This window comes from Theropithecus gelada, chromosome 6 (assembly GCF_003255815.1).
Source record: "Theropithecus gelada isolate Dixy chromosome 6, Tgel_1.0, whole genome shotgun sequence".
In the NCBI taxonomy this organism is placed as follows: domain Eukaryota; kingdom Metazoa; phylum Chordata; class Mammalia; order Primates; family Cercopithecidae; genus Theropithecus; species Theropithecus gelada.
The window spans coordinates 66,111,211-66,127,219 of record NC_037673.1 but is presented as its reverse complement, the minus strand read 5'-3'; positions in this window follow the sequence as shown (position 1 = coordinate 66,127,219).

The window sequence follows — 16,009 nt, the reverse complement described above, 5'->3', positions numbered from 1 at the left end:
TCTAAATGCCCATGAATGGTAGACTGGATAAAGAAAATGTACATATACACCATGGAATACTGTGCAGCCATAAAGAATGAGATGATGTCCTTTACAGGAACATGGGTGGAGCTGGAAGCCATTATCCTTAGCAAACTAATGTAGGTACAGAAAACCAAACACTACATGTTTTCACTTACAAGTGGGAGCTAAACGATGAGAACACATGGACACATGGTGGGGAACCACACATACTGGGGCCTGTTGAGGTGGGGTGGGAAGAGGGAAAGGATCAGAAAAAATAATCAGTACTAGGCTTAATACCTGGGTGATGAAATAATCTGTACAACAAAACCCCATAACACAAGCTTACCTATATAACAAACCTGCATATGTATCCCTGAACATAACAGTTAAATAAAAAATTCTTAATGATAAATTATAATTGTATATATTTACAGATTATAATGTAATGTTTATTCAGTGTGGAGTGATTAAATCTATCCAATTAACATGTCTATCACCTCAAATACTTACGATTTTTTGCTATGAGAAACCTACTTTCTTAGCAATTTTGAGGTATATAATGCATTGTTATTAACAATAGTCACCATGCTGTGCAATTGATGTCAAAAATATATTCCTCCTGTCTAACTGAAGCTTTGTACCCTTTGGCCAACATGTCTGTATTCCCCCATCCACCATTAGCCAGCCTCTAGCAACCGCCATTGTACTCTTTGCTTTTGAGAGTTTAACCTTTTTAGATTCTATAATACATGTAAGGGAGAGCATGTAGTATTTGTCTCTCTCTACTTGGCTTATTTCACTTAGCATAATGTCCTCCAGGTTTATCCATGTTGTCACAAATGACAGGATTTCCTGCTTTTCAAAGGCTGAATAGTATTTCATTGTGTACATACACCACTTTTTCTTTATTCTTTCATCTGTGAATGGACGCTTAGGTCAACTCTCTATCTTGGCTATTGTGAAGAATGCTGCAATAGACAAACAAATGGAGAGAGATTCTGTGTTCAAGATCATCAACATTCAATCTTCATATTTTGACTGAGGGAAGGCCACAGCCAAAAGGCCCCGGTGCATGTAGGGAGTGAGCTCTGCTCCTTGTCTGGTACTCATGGGCTTGAGCAGAGCTGGTTCAGGGGGTAGTTAGGAGGAGCAACTTTTGACCTTGAAGGTTCCCTTTATTTACAGTATGCATCTACTTGGTGTCTCCTAGGAGTTTTGTTAAAAATTTCGGCTATTCTGTAGGCATTCAAAATTATTTCTTCAAAGAGTGGGGTCTCAAACATCACAATTTCCATCAACACATTTCCTTGAAGGGCCTCCTGCTTTCCTCTGGGTCTTCTGGGTATTCTCTTCCTGATTTACTCAGAGATCACAGCTTTTCTGTAGAGGCAACAGTTCTTGAGTCAGGAATATCAATCAGTGGTTGTCTCTTTTCAGATGGGATAATCTACCTCAGCATTTTTCTTATGTACGTTCTGCAAAAAACTAGTGAGATAACAACAACAAAAAGGCTCCATGGACAATGCTCATTGCAGATATGACTCTTGGTGCACAAACTTAATTATACAGGGAAATATCACATTCTTCTATTTTCATGAATCAACCTGATTTTTAGCTCTGATCTGCCATCCCTCCAGACTGATGGGAAATTTCAACTCAGACAAACTTGGGCAAACTTTTCCTTCCAAAGAGTTGTGTCAAGATTCTGTGGTCTTACCACTTGCCAAGGAATGGAGAAATGCTACCCACAGTGCTTGTTGTGGAGATGCTCACTCTACCAACCTGCACAGTCCCTCCAGGTGGGCTTGCTGCTGCCTCTGTCCTGTGCTTGGGGCACAGGGTGTCTGATGAGGTTAGAAGCCCCAAAGATTTGCCTTTGGGAAAAACTAAGGAATAGGGAGCATGTGTCTCTGCTCTTAAAACCTCTAACCTTCTCTCTCTTCCAAACTTATTTGATTTGGGAATAAGAATCGAGAAGCCCTGCTAACCCTCTCCCTGAGGCAAGACAGAGTAGAGTCTTCCTTTTTCTCTAATGGTGAAAGGGAAAATGAAAAGCATAGGGAGAAAATATGCACTAATATCTCACAAAATTATCTTATCACATGGGTTTGTGAAACAGTGCCTATTCTATTCCTCTCTTGGATTTCCACAGTGTACATATATTGACAGAGGAAAGGCACTGAGAAGTCCTGTGTGTTAGTCCATTCTCACATTGCTGTAAAGAAATACCTGAGACTTGGTAATTTATAAAGAAAAGAGGATTAATGGGCTCATGGTTCTGCGGGCTGTACAGAAAGCATAGCAGCTTCTGCTTCTGGGGAGGCCTCAGGAAGTTTCCAATCACAGCAGAAGGCAAAGAGGAACTGAGCAATCTCACATGGTAGGAGCAGGAGCAAGAGAGAGAAGGGGGAGGTGTCACCCACTTATAAACAACCAGATCTCTCAAGAATTCATGATCACAAGGAAGGTACCAAGAGGATGGTGCTAAACCATTTATGAGAAATCTGCCCCCATGATCCAATCACCTCCTATTAGGCCCCACCTCCAACATTAGGAATTACAAATTGGCATGAAATTTGGTGGGGACACAAATCCAAAGTATATCATCCTGTAATAAGAAAAACAGTTTAAATTGGTTTAAACCAGAGGCTCCCAAATTTATTTGATCACTGAACCTACTAACATCCCATAGAACTGGTGTTCTTGTGAATGCTCTTTAGGAAATCTTTCATAGCTCTGTGTGAACACATTACTGTCCATGCCTAGGAGACCATAAGACCAGGTTCTGGTGTCTTCTCATGGAGGGACAATGCTTGTTTCTGTCCTATAAGCTCAACTCATCTGAATCCTCTTTTGCCCTCAATCTCACTGCCTTTCCAGCATTCTCGGATTGTGCTTTCCAACATTCCTGGAAAGGTTATTCTTTCCTTAGGGCTTTCCATGGGCTTCTAGATCACTGCAGTTCTTCCGTTAGGCATCAAAAACACAGGCATGTTCCTTGGCATAATCAATGACGTGAGCCCAGAGGCAATAGGCACTTGAAGTATATTCCTAGAACCCTGTCCATATACATAGATGGATTAACCATACAGAGACTTTCCCCGTGTGGGATAATAACAAGGGTTAGCAGATGAGCACTGGGACAGACCTGAAAGACCTGCACTTGCTTCAGTGCTGCTGGAACCCAGGCCTGCTGAGGGCCTTTCTTTTTCAGCAAACAGGACACACTTATGGCTTTCTGTTGTATGGTGAGCTGAGCAGGCAGACAAGCTCAGTCTATGCAATTAAGACAGAAATCATACTCTGTTACTTCTTGTGTGTACCAATATGTATATTCTTTTCAAGGAGTGTGTGTGTTTCAGTTTCTCTTTTACTTTTTAGTCTCTTTGCTTCTCTGCTGCTAAGGCACCCAGTCACCACTTTGCTCTCACCTAGGTCCTATTCTCTGCCACATTCCTTTCCTTCAGGATGATTTCCCACTTATGATTCATAAACAAGAACCCCATCAGAGTTCCCACTACTGTTCTACTCCTAGCTGGGTAGGGGAACCAAGCCGAGTAAACAAAAGCACCCAGAGGTGTGAGGTGCAAATGACTGAGGGCCCCCTTTATACTTCCAGAGTACTAGTCTGCATGCTTCCCAAATTGGAGAATTTCAGAGGAGAAACTTTAGGCAGAAGCCTTTTTTTTTGTCCTGTTCTTTGACAGTTTTCCCTATTGAGGGCCTGTTCTTAAGAAGGAAGTGGTACCATGGAATACTAAGCAGCCATAAAAAGGAATAAGATCATGTCCTTTGCAGGAACATGAAAGGAGCTGGAAGCTGTTATCCTCAGCAAACTAATGTGGGAACAGAAAATCAAACACTGCATATTCTCCTAAGTGGGAGCTGAACAATGAGAACACTTGGACACATGGGGTTGGGGAAACAACATATACTGGGGCCTGTCACGGGGTGGGGAGAGCATCAGGAAGAATAGCTAATGGATGCTGGGCTTTATACCTAGGTGTGATGGGTTGATTTGTGCAGGAAACCACCATGGCACGCATTTACCTGTGTAACAAACCTGCACATCCTGTACATGTACCCTGGAACTTAAAATTTGAAGAAAAAAGAGAGTGGTAAAAGGAAGCTGCAGCCATAGCCCTTAGAAAACCCATGTTTGGCCCTCACAATGCTGGAGAAAGGAGTTAATCCTGTCCTTTGCCTTCTGTCCAAGCTTCTAGTTCAAAGCCTGAGGTCTGAGTTAATCTTGTTGACTTTTTTTTCCTTCATAAATAGGAGAAAACTTCATTACTAAAGGCAACCAAATTCAACTGTAAACTTTGGAAGTGTCAGAGTTGGGAAGCTGTGGTGGGAAGTGGGGTGGGTGCAGCCATCAGCTTGGGGCTTCTGGGAAACAAGATAGTGGGAGGCCTTTGTGGGGCAAGTAAAGGCATGGATGGGTTCCTCTGTGTTAGCTGATCCAGGGGGTTTTCAGTTGGGCCAACTTACTACTTCTTACTCCACTCAGCTGACCCTAGAAATGCTTGACTTAACTGCAGAGCTGAAACAATTACAGTAATTTACATGAATTATTTACCAATTATCCTTAATTACCAGGCGGCATGATAACAATTATGCATATCATCAAATGTGTGGCAGATCAACTTGGTTGTAAGATTTGATTGCAATGCTAATCAATGTGCACATCTGCTCAGTCTTTGTGAGTTGCTCACATAGTATGGACATTTTCTCACACCTTGAAAACAAGGAGGTAATATTAGAAGACACTTGCTATTCATTGATAGGTTGAAGAAAGATAAATGTAGGCAATGGTGATGAATCTGCTTTCAAAACAAGTTCAGATTATTAGTTTTGAAGATAAAGTATGGCCAATTGTACTTCATTAGAATACAAGTTTCTGTTCTAGAGATCAGGGCTTATGTCTTATTCATGTTTCTACCTTAGTCTCTAATACTGTAGGAACTCAATAACCATTTTTTGAATTAAATTGCACTAAATTTGAAATGGCAGTAGGCTACATTGTATGGCCAAAAATATTAATGGTCACTATCCCAAAATAATACTCATGCTTTGCATAATGACATTTCAGTCAACGATGGGCCACATATACAATGGTGGTTGGAGCAACAGACTATATCATATGTAAGGGAGATAGCTACACTTTAGTCAGGAGTAGGCTGAGGCAGCTTTCCAGCACAGCGTGACTCAGTAGGTTTGGAGTGCAAGTGCACAACTCCACGTAATATGTATCCACACCATAATTACCCTGCTGACGTTGTACATACAGCTTGCACCCGTGGCTTGTGCCCAGGCTTGCGACCAGGCTTGCTCACGTCCAGAGATAGAGTAAAGCCATGTTGAAACTCTTTATGATTCCTCGAGTGTTTTTCCAGCTACCACCACGCCACTGACTCCCCTTGACCTTAGTTACAACCTAACAATTGGCATCACAAACAGGATCCCAAGCTGTGCTGCTCAGATGGGCTCCAGTGGAAACCTGGGCAGTGGTAGATGGGTGCTCCATGAGCACAGAGAAGGCACTGAAGTAGCTGGAAGCACAGAGCACTGAGAAGGAGCAAGCCTTTGCCGGCAGAGCTGGATAGGTATTTTTCACTATGCTATGAGCCCATTCTCTAAGGCATGCAGCAGAGATAGGGGCCCTCCAGGAACACGTGAGTCCCTGGAGGCCTGGCTACACAGTTCAGAAAAAGAGTTAGAAGCTGCCGTGAACGGGGACCTTCAGGTGTGGGCAGGGCTCCTGGAGGCCTGGCTACAGAGCTTGGAAAAGGAAGAGGCTGCTGTGAATTCAGGCCTGGGTCTGTCGTCTTGGCCGGAGATCCCCACTTGGTCTGATGTTGAGGAAGCCATTGGCAGGACAAAGGAGTCTGTGCTGTAAAGAAGGGGAAGATGCCCCACCTGCAGGGGGCCTCGTCCATGGGAGAAAAGGGGCCCCAATGAGTGACATGCTCACAAATGTGGATAGATTTGATTTTGGCTGGGGTTGACTGAGAGAAAATTGATAAGCAGCCCAATGAAATACTCTAAACTTTGTGGAGACAGCTGTCTCAGGAGCAGCAATTCCAGAAAATGCCCAAGGAGGAGAAGGACATTGCTGCTTGATCTGGTCCCACCCAGGTGCTTCAGCTCAAAGGCTACATGCTGCAGCCAGGTGGGGATGTAGAGCTTTTCTGTTTAATTTGTACAGCAGGCACTGGCGCTGGCAGGTACCAGCGCAGATTGTAGCCTTGTCTATGGGAACCTGGATAAGTTTCCGGGCAAGGCTGCACAGACAGGTATGAAAGCAGGTCAATGAAAGTGAAATCTTTATCTTTGCAAATACGTGTAAATACATTTTGGGTGTGTAAATACATTCTGGGGCTGGATATTTTACATGGCTTGGCAGCTGTGCCATCTATCATGGACTTGATGGACCACTTGACAGAACTGGGACAGTACCACTGTGTAGTGGACTTGGCCAATACATTCTTTTCCAGAGAGCCAGTAACAGTTTGCCTTCATGGGAAGGTAACAACGGACTTTCACAGTGTTGCCACAGGGCTATATGCGTAACCCCACCATATGTCATGGTCTTGTTAATGACATTATGCTAACCTCTGATTCTCTTGCAGATTTAGAAGTGGCAATGCTCCCCTTGCCTAGAATTAAGATGGTGTGGCTGAGACCACCTTCCTGGCAGCCAAGTGGGCTATTTAGCAGGCATAAGCCCTACAGGTAGTTGACCAGGGGAGCCCAAGCTGGATGTGCATGTGACCACAGATAGTTTTGGTTGGAGCCTATAGTGCATGGGGTGCTTGAGAATGCCAGTGGGCTTTTGGTCCCAGCTATGGAAGGGAGCTGATCTCTGATATTCTTTGATAGAGAAGCAGTTGGTAACTGCATATGCTGCCCTTCAGGCCCCTGAGGACATGGCAGGACAGGCTACAGTTGTTGTGCGGATGACTTACCCAATAGCAGGATGGGTGCATTCATGGATAACGACCTCTTGGATGGAGAAAGCAGTTAGTAACTGCATATGCTGCCCTTCATACTCATGGGAGCATGATGGGATGGGCTACAGTCATCGATAGTGGGATGGGTGTATTCATGGATAATGACCCCCGAGACTGGGACACCTCAGGCATTCCACTTTAGCAAAGTGGGGCACCTACTTAGAGCAGCAGAGTATGCTGAGTACAAAGTCCCTTAGCAGAACAGTTGCAAGAGGTCTTGGGACCTGTAGTCCTAATGCAAGATAAGGCCATGGGGCTTGAGGCACCCCTAGACCCTGAGTCTTCACCATTTAAGAAGTGTTCTCCCATTCCCAATGGGGTGTGGTACACAGATGGGTCTAGCCAAGGTGCTACTGCTGCCTGGACCACTGTTGCCATCCAACCTAGTACTGACACCATATGGTTTGAAACCAGGGGTGGGCAAAGTAGCCAATGGGCTGAATTTAGAGCAGTATGAATGGTGATTACTAAGGAGGTGACACCTATAATGATCTGCACCAATAGCTGGGCAGTTTATCAAGGCTTAACCTTGTGATTAACTACCTAGAAGTTACAAAAGTGGCTAGTTGGCCACTGGTCTATATGGGGTCAAGCCACGTGGCAAAACCTATGGGAGGAAGAATGACTTTCTCTGACCAGGTATGGGAATGAACTGTAACCTGTTGTTGCCTGCCCCAGGGCTTCTAAGGTAGGGAAACAAAAACCTAGCTTAATGTATAAAGCAACATTGGGGTAACATCACCATGAAATGGTTGCCTGCCATAACCTGGAGCTGTTGCTGTCTGTATTGTTGTGGGTTATGAATTCAGGACTCTACCCTATGGGCATGTGTCCCTGTTTGGAGGATGCCGTTGGCCTAGCGGGTGGAGTGTAAGGGGGATGGCTGTGCTTTAGTCAGGAGTAGTCTGAGGTGGCTTTCTGGAGTGCAGGGGCACAACTCCACATGTTATGTAACCATGCCACATGAGGCATGTCATGTAACTTTACCACATAAGGTGCATTGGGTGATGACTCACATGAGCTTATGCTTGGCTTGGAGTCACTATTGTCTGTAAAAGATACAATTACCCTGCTGATACTGTACATACGCCTTGTGCCCATGGCTTGCTTGTGCCCAGACTTACTTGCACCTAGAGATAAAGTAAAGCCATGTGAAAACTCTCTACGATTCTTTGAGTGTTTTTCCAGCTACCCACTACTCCACTGACTCCCCTTGGACCTTAGTTGGAACCTGATACTTGGCATGACACCATATAACCTAGGTGTGTAATAGGCTACACTATTCAGGTTGATGTGAGAACACAATGACAAAATCACCTAACAAAGTGTTTCTCAGAGCATATCCCATCATTAAGTGAAATATGTATACTGAAATTACTCCTTTTGCTCTTCTGAAGATTTGTAAGATCACATACATAGGATTTTATGGAGGCAAAATATTACACATAGAATGAAATGCAGTACTAATGTGCCTTGAGTTCATGACATCTGTGGCCCATATCACTCTATAGAGTTAATGTCTCATTTCCTGAGAAGGGGAATTGAGCTCATTAACTGCTTAGATACACGAGGCAATGAACTAGACCACGATTAGCACAAAAGCCCTTGTAGGGATAGTGTCAAGTGACTCCTGTTTGCTAAGCTATTAGAAAAATTGTTATTGTTTTGAAAATAACATTTCACGTGGTGTAAATTCAAACAGTATAATTCAAACTGTGTAATAGTGAAGGGTGATTCTCTCTTCCACCCCAGACCCCCAGTTCACTCTTCTGGGGCAAGTATTTTCCTTAGTTTCTTTTTGATTCCTTGCAGAAATCTTCTATGAATATATTGGTTTCTTCATAAATAGTTTTGTTTGAAAATTAGGTAATTATTAAGTAATATTTAAGGCAAAAGTATGAAGAATAATGTCACAACATATGTGTTCTCACCCTCTAATAATTAAAGCCAATACGGTTGAAGCCCCTTCCTGATTCCATCTTCCTCCAAGAGGTAATTGTTCTTCTGAATTTGGTTCCGATGCTCACTCCTGATACTTTTATGATATAGTTATGTGTCCTACACAATATGTAGAAGGTCATGAGTTGCTTAACAATGGGACTACGCTCTGAGAAATGTATCATTAGGTGATTTTATTGTTGTGCAAACGTCATAGAGTGTACTTACACAAACCTGGATGGTATAGCCTACTTCACACCTAGACTACGTGGTAGAGCCTATCGGTCCTAGGCTATACAACTGTGCAGCATGTCACTGTACTGAATACTACAATTGTAACAAAATGGTAAATGTGTGTGTATCTAAACATAGAAAATGTACAGTAAAAATATGGTATGAAAAATAATGAAACACTTGTATATGGCACTTACCATCAAAGGAGCTTACAGGACTGGAGGTTGCTCTAGGTGAGTCAGTGAGTGAGTGGTGAGTGAGTGTAAAAGCCTAGGACATTATTGTACACTACTACAGTAAACACTGTACACTTAGGCTACACTAAATTTATAAAAATATTTCTTCAGTAATAAATTTAACTTAGCTCTGCAATATTTTTACTTTATAAACTTAATTTTTAACTTTTGATTCTTAGAATAGCACTTACCTTAAAGCACACATTGTATAACTGTATGAAAATATTTTCTTTATACCTTTATTCCATCAGTTTTTTTCTTTTTCTTTTTTTTTTTTTTTGAGACAGAGTCTCGCTCAGTTGCCCAGGCTGGAGTGCAGTGGCATGACCTTGGCTGACTGCAACCTTTGCCTCCTGGGTTCAAGAGATTCTTCTGACTCAGCCTTCCGAGTAGCTGGGACTACAGGTGTGTGCCACCACGCCTGGCTAAGTTATTGTATTTTTAGTAGAGACTGGGTTTCACCATGTTAGCCCGGATGGTCTCAATCTCCTGACCTCGTGATCCACCCGCCTCAGCCTCCCAAAGTGCTGGGATTACAGGTGTGAGCCACCATGCTCGGCCAGCTTTTTTTTCTATTTAAAAATGTTTTATTTTAACTTTTTAAGCTTTTTTTTTTTGTTGTTAAAAAGTTAGACACAAGGCCGGGCGCGGTGGCTCATGCCTGTAATCCCAGCACTTTGGGAGGCCGAGGCGGGCGGATCACGAGGTCAGGAGATCGAGACCATCCTGGCTAACATGGTGAAACCCCGTCTCTACTAAAAAATACAAAAAATTAGCCGGGCGAAGTGGCGGGCGCCTGTAGTCCCAGCTCCTCGGGAGGCTGAGGCAGGAGAATGGCGGGAACCCGGCAGGCGGAGCTTGCAGTGAGCTGAGATCCCGCCACTGCACTCCAGCCTGGGCGACAGAGCCAGACTCCGTCTCAAAAAAAAAAAAAAAAAAGTTAGACACAGACATACACATTAGCCTAGGACTACATAGGGTCAAGATGATGAAGAAGTCACTAGGTGATAGGAAATTTTTATCTGTATTTTAATCTTATGGGACCACCATTGTATATGTGGTCTGTCATTGACCAAAATGTCTTTGTGGTGCATAACTGTAATGTTTTAAAATAATATATTTATGGAATCATATTATATATTATACATATTGTACATATTCTAATCATACTGCATGTGGCATGGAAAATCATGATTTTTCATTCAGCATTATAAGAGTCATTCATGTAGATGACACCATGATAGAGGCAGGAGGGTGATTTCTCAGCGAGGGCCCCACTCTCAAGCCTGGAACTGTGGCCCAAAGTAAGAACTATCCCTGTTTTTCCACCTGAATGTTGCCTTTTGGCCTACCCTGCCCCGCCCCCTATCCTGTGCCCTTAAGAGCCCCAGACCCCAGACTCAGGAGACTCACACAGAGGAGAGAAGGGTCTGAATGTTGAGAGGAGAAGCAGCAGCTGGATGTCAGAGACTATGGTTGGAGGGGAGTTTGGCCAGGGAGGGCTAGACTCCAGGAAAGGATTATCTTCCTACTCCACCCCCTTTTCAGCTTCCCTTTCCACTGAGAGCCAATTCCACCATCAATAAAGTCCTCCACATTCACAACAGTTCAATTCATTCATGTGATCTGGTTTTTCCTGGATGCTGGACAAGAACTCAGGTACCAAGAGGGCAGGGTGTAAAAGGCCGTCACCCTGAACTCCACTGAGCTGGTTAACACTTAGCCATCTGCAGACAGCAAATGCTAAAAGAACACTGATTATAACACATGCCCTCTGGGGCTCTGGGGGTTGCAGACACCCCCTCCTAAAAGAGCATCATAACATGCTTGGAGGCTGCCACGGGGCCCACATAGAGCCTGCTCCCACCAGAGAAGCAGCCGGTTCCAGCGTTGGTTCACTCTGGTTCTCGCACTTGTCCAGTTGTGTGCTCCCTTCCATACGGAATTGAATGTGGTGGCAGAGTAAATGAGCCACCCCTATCGTAAGTCCTGTGAAGGGGTCAGAGAATTCTCCCATTTCATAGGTATATACAGCCTTTTACTGCATTCATTTGCATAGTTATATGGTATTTAATTATACGAATATATCATAATCTATACATTAATTTTCTTTCTGAGGGATGATTATGTTGCTTTCAGTTTTTGCTACCATAAACAATACTGTAATGAACAGTCTTATATGTGCCTCCTGATGTAAGTGTGTGAATTTCTCTAAGGTATTTACCTAGGAAGAAAATCGCTTAGTCATAGATGTGTATTTTAAACTTCTCTAGATATTGCCAAACTGTTCCCCAAAGTGATTGTATGTATCCTTTCAAAATTTATTTATTGACTGAGAGTGGTATGTATGTATAATAGTCAGGTTTTGGAATTGTACTGATTTATTTATCAATGTCCTTTTCTTTCCAAAGGTATGATTCTGGCAAGAAGTAGGGCTGGGATTTGAAAACAGGACTTCTACTTCAAACTCTGTGCACTTTCTGTTGCTTCATATTTTGTCTCCTCTACCTGAAGGCATTCTCTGTCCTTGCATATGAGATTTGAGCCTAAGTGAAAGTATGAGTTCATGTGTAGCTCGGGTAGTACTTTGTTTATGTGATTGTGGAGGAGACCCTAATCCTTGGCTCCCTTTCTTTTGCTGGTGATGGGGTTCGGGACATGCTACACCAAAATATGGCATTTTGGCATTTGACAAAACAGCAGAAGCTGGAGGGTCACTCTCACGTTCCCCTTCCATTCTCTTCTGAAACAAATCATAAACCTGATAAGGATTCTCTGACCTTTCCCTGAAACAAGTCATAAGACCCTCATGTGAGAGGCAGCCTCCCTATATCCAGAGGAAGGGAGCCCCCATATTTTTAAAGACACAGGGACACAGAAGAATCTAACCCCTAGGTCTTGCTAAGTTTCCCCCAGTTTGTTACCATTAGATCATACCCTTTGTCCAATTGTATTTCTCTACAACTGTCCACTTCATCAAACCAAGCATAAAAAACATATGGGTTTACCCATTTCTTCAGGTCTTCATTTCCTTATGAAGGCCCCCATGTCACGTAAAACTTACATTAAATTGATTTCTATGCTTTTTTCTTGTTAATCTCTTTTGCTCTAGGAGGCTTAGCCATGAATCTAGTGATAGATGAGAAAATATATTTCTTTCCTCCTGCACTGTAACGGAGCATTTCTTTTCCTTTTCCTCTTTCTTCTTCTAAATCTTAACTCCATTTTTTTTTTGAGACCCAAGTAATACATGTCTCCTGTTCTACTCTCTCCACTCCAGTCTCATTTTGCTCACTAGATTAACTACCTAGTAACTTTTTGGTGGGTATCTTTCTTGTAGGGACATTTTTAAAGACTATGTAATACCCCATTTCTCATCCAAGTGTTAACCCACTAGTTTTAGCATCCATTGATGATTACCACTGAACACAGTTATTACTGTGGTGGTTGCCAATTAGTGATGTATAATCTTATTTAAACCTCAGAATCACCTCAAGAAATATGCTTTATTTTCATTGTGAGTATAGACAGCAACAGGGGAATTAATATAAAGGGTTAGTTGTCATATGTTACCATATGTTAAATAGCTTGATTTAGCCGTTCCATAAAGTATGTCAAAACATCGTATTATATACCATAAACATGTAAGCAATTTTTACTTACAAATTAAAAAAAGTTAAACTTGTAGAAGGAATACTAAAGTCTCTTTATCCATCTCCAAGAACAGAATTCTATGAACTTTTCAATACCTTATTCTATACCTTTAAAAAAAGGCAGCACAATTCAGAATAAAACTGCCCCAACAACTTGTATTTCATCTAAGGAATCTATCTGCTAAAGTTGGGGAAAAAAAAACCAAAACCAAAACCAAAATAAAAACTTCTCCTACAGGGTGTTCTAAAGGCCTGTAGGCAGCTTCTGGACCCAAGTTGATGTTTTATTCTAATGCAACCTGCAGGGGCCAACTTCTCTTGTAAAGGAAGGCTAAAATTTCACTGTGCATCGAGAGATGTGTTCCTACTTCGAATCCTCATGTTTAAAAACATGTATACTGGGGGAAAGAATGCTTCACGTCCTTATCAAGTAGGGCATAAGAAAACTGGAAATTGGTTCGTGATTTATTGCACCTCTGGCGACACAATGAAGTGTGTAGTAAAATTAACTTTTGGTATATACAGTAGCTGCTTGCACAGCATGACTAAAGAAAGACCCCATGAGTAGGAGAGGTCACAGATGAATGCGGCCAGAAATGGAAAACTTCCATGGGTTCAAGCAGCACAAATGTGTGTTGTTGGAATTTGCTAGCATTTGCATTCGATCTTTGTGGCTAGTAGGAATATAGACTCAGAAGGCCCTGCAGGTCCTCCTCAGTTCCTTCCTCCAGCCACCTGGACCTGTGAAAGTCCCTTTGATAACAAGGGTCTCTTTGTTTGTAGTTGAGTCAGGGCTGCTACCAGTCGGCAAGCAGAGAGTTGAGCAGAAGTCCAGACTGCAATTGCACAAGACCATATTGTTGCAGCCTCAGGGTTGTGAGACATTTTTGGCCTGCAAGATATTTTGAACACCCACAGGAGCTCAGAGTTGTGGACATAGCCATGGACAGGGAAAATATTTGATAGCAGAGCCCTTTCTGGAAATTCCCACGTGGTGAACAAGAATGTGCAGTGTAATTTTGGTTTCATATTAAAATCCCTTGAAGTGGGCCCTAAGACTGTTTGGGGTTCTCAGATCTTTCCCCTAATGAAATCGCCAAATGCAACACTTTGGCATTAGGACCGCCTTGCAGTAATATAAACCAAAGACAGGCTAATTTACATTTGTGCCCACACCATTAATGTAAATTGCTTATTAGCTATTTATGCTAAAGAGCAGCAATATAAAACATAAAGGTAGTTTTATTAACTACATCTTGCCCTCTGAAATCTGCTGTGCATGGAGTTTACAATCAGTGATTTTCTTCCCCGCCTCCATGCAGTATGGCATTTACTCTGGCTAATTAACATATTTATTAACAAATTACTGCCCCTTTTCTGCAATTTGCATTTTATAACACATCCCTACAATGAAGTTAATAAGGCAGTCCCATGCCCTGCTTTTGTGATTCTACTGGAATGTTGCATTAGCCTTTTTGTCTCCTCTTGCTTTCATTTCTCTATTAGGCAGGGGTAAAGAAAAATGGCATTTACAAACAATGATAATGCAGGAATAATGGGGATGTAAATGAGTTTCAGTCATCACATCCTTTTTTGAGACTATGGACAGGTGTGAGCAGGAATGTGAGTGGGGGAGGAACCTGTCATCCCAGATGCCCAGACTCCTAACTTTACTAGGGATGGCACCAACTTCAAGAGGCTGAAGAAGAGACTTGGAGCCAGCAAACAAGACATAAGGTTTTATTTGTGGGAACTTACATACAGGGAATATATAGGGACGGTCCAGAGGGAGTGGGCTGCACAGGAGAAACCACCACTTGTGAAAAACACGCAGTTTATGTAGCACCTTCACTTAGCACCCTCTTCCTAGCAACCTCCTGGTGGCAGCCCTAATTTCTTAAATTGTTGCTGTCAGGTGCATCTGCCATAAGGGTCATTCTCAGGGTATGCTTAAGTTATTGTTGACAGGTGTTTCTACTCTACAGGACCAAATCATGCATTTTATTCTCTGCCCCTAGGTCTTCTCCTGCCTCACCAATCTGGGAAGGCCATACTTCTTATTTTTTCTCTCATACTGATAATTTCAGGATGTAGACACCTGCTATAAGGAGTCAAGAGCAAAAAGAATGTGGGATCCGTTCTTGGGATATTAAAAAAAAGTACATATTTGTTATAACAAGTTTCTAGAACTGGTTCTGAACCCTAACAATACTAATGCCTGAGTATACGGCATAAAAATTCAATAAAACTTTCTAGGAGTGAGTCCCAGGAGGTTCCAATGTGCAGCCAGGGTTGTGAACTACTTCTCTCAAGGGCTTTCTAGACCTGGAATTCTAAAATCTTTGGGTGTGGCAATACCCCTTTTTTTTTTTTTTTTGTTTTGTTTTTGGACATCATCTAAATGAAAGTATGTAAAACTTGAAAATCTATTCTTATTAAAATTAAGCAATGAATTCACTTTTGACAATTTGGGGTGAAATTTAATATGTGGCTGGAAGTAATTGGAGTCCATACATAAGGATCATCAATTCTGGTTAGGGGACTTATTGATATGAGGGCAGGTCTTATTCTTTCACAAGTGACTTCACTTTAAATCCAACCCTCAAAGCAACATTCACAGCAGGACTTTCTTAATATCACCTGAACCTAAGAGGAGCAGGTTGCTTCCTGCAATCCTGTTGGTCTCACCTGCGTTTCCCCTTTGAGCTCTCTTGTTGCTTTTTTCTCTTGTTTTATGCCTTAGACTTATGCTGTAGGAGGTAAGGAAAGCTTTCCCTCCATCCTCTGAAGGTTTGCCGAAAATACTGACAATGGACAGATCAATAGGAGAGAAGGTGTACCAATTTTTTTAATGTGCAGAAGCCCGGGGGTGCAGAAGCCCGGGGAATTGCCTGAGAATGATTCCCTAACAACCCAGTGGGGCACAAAT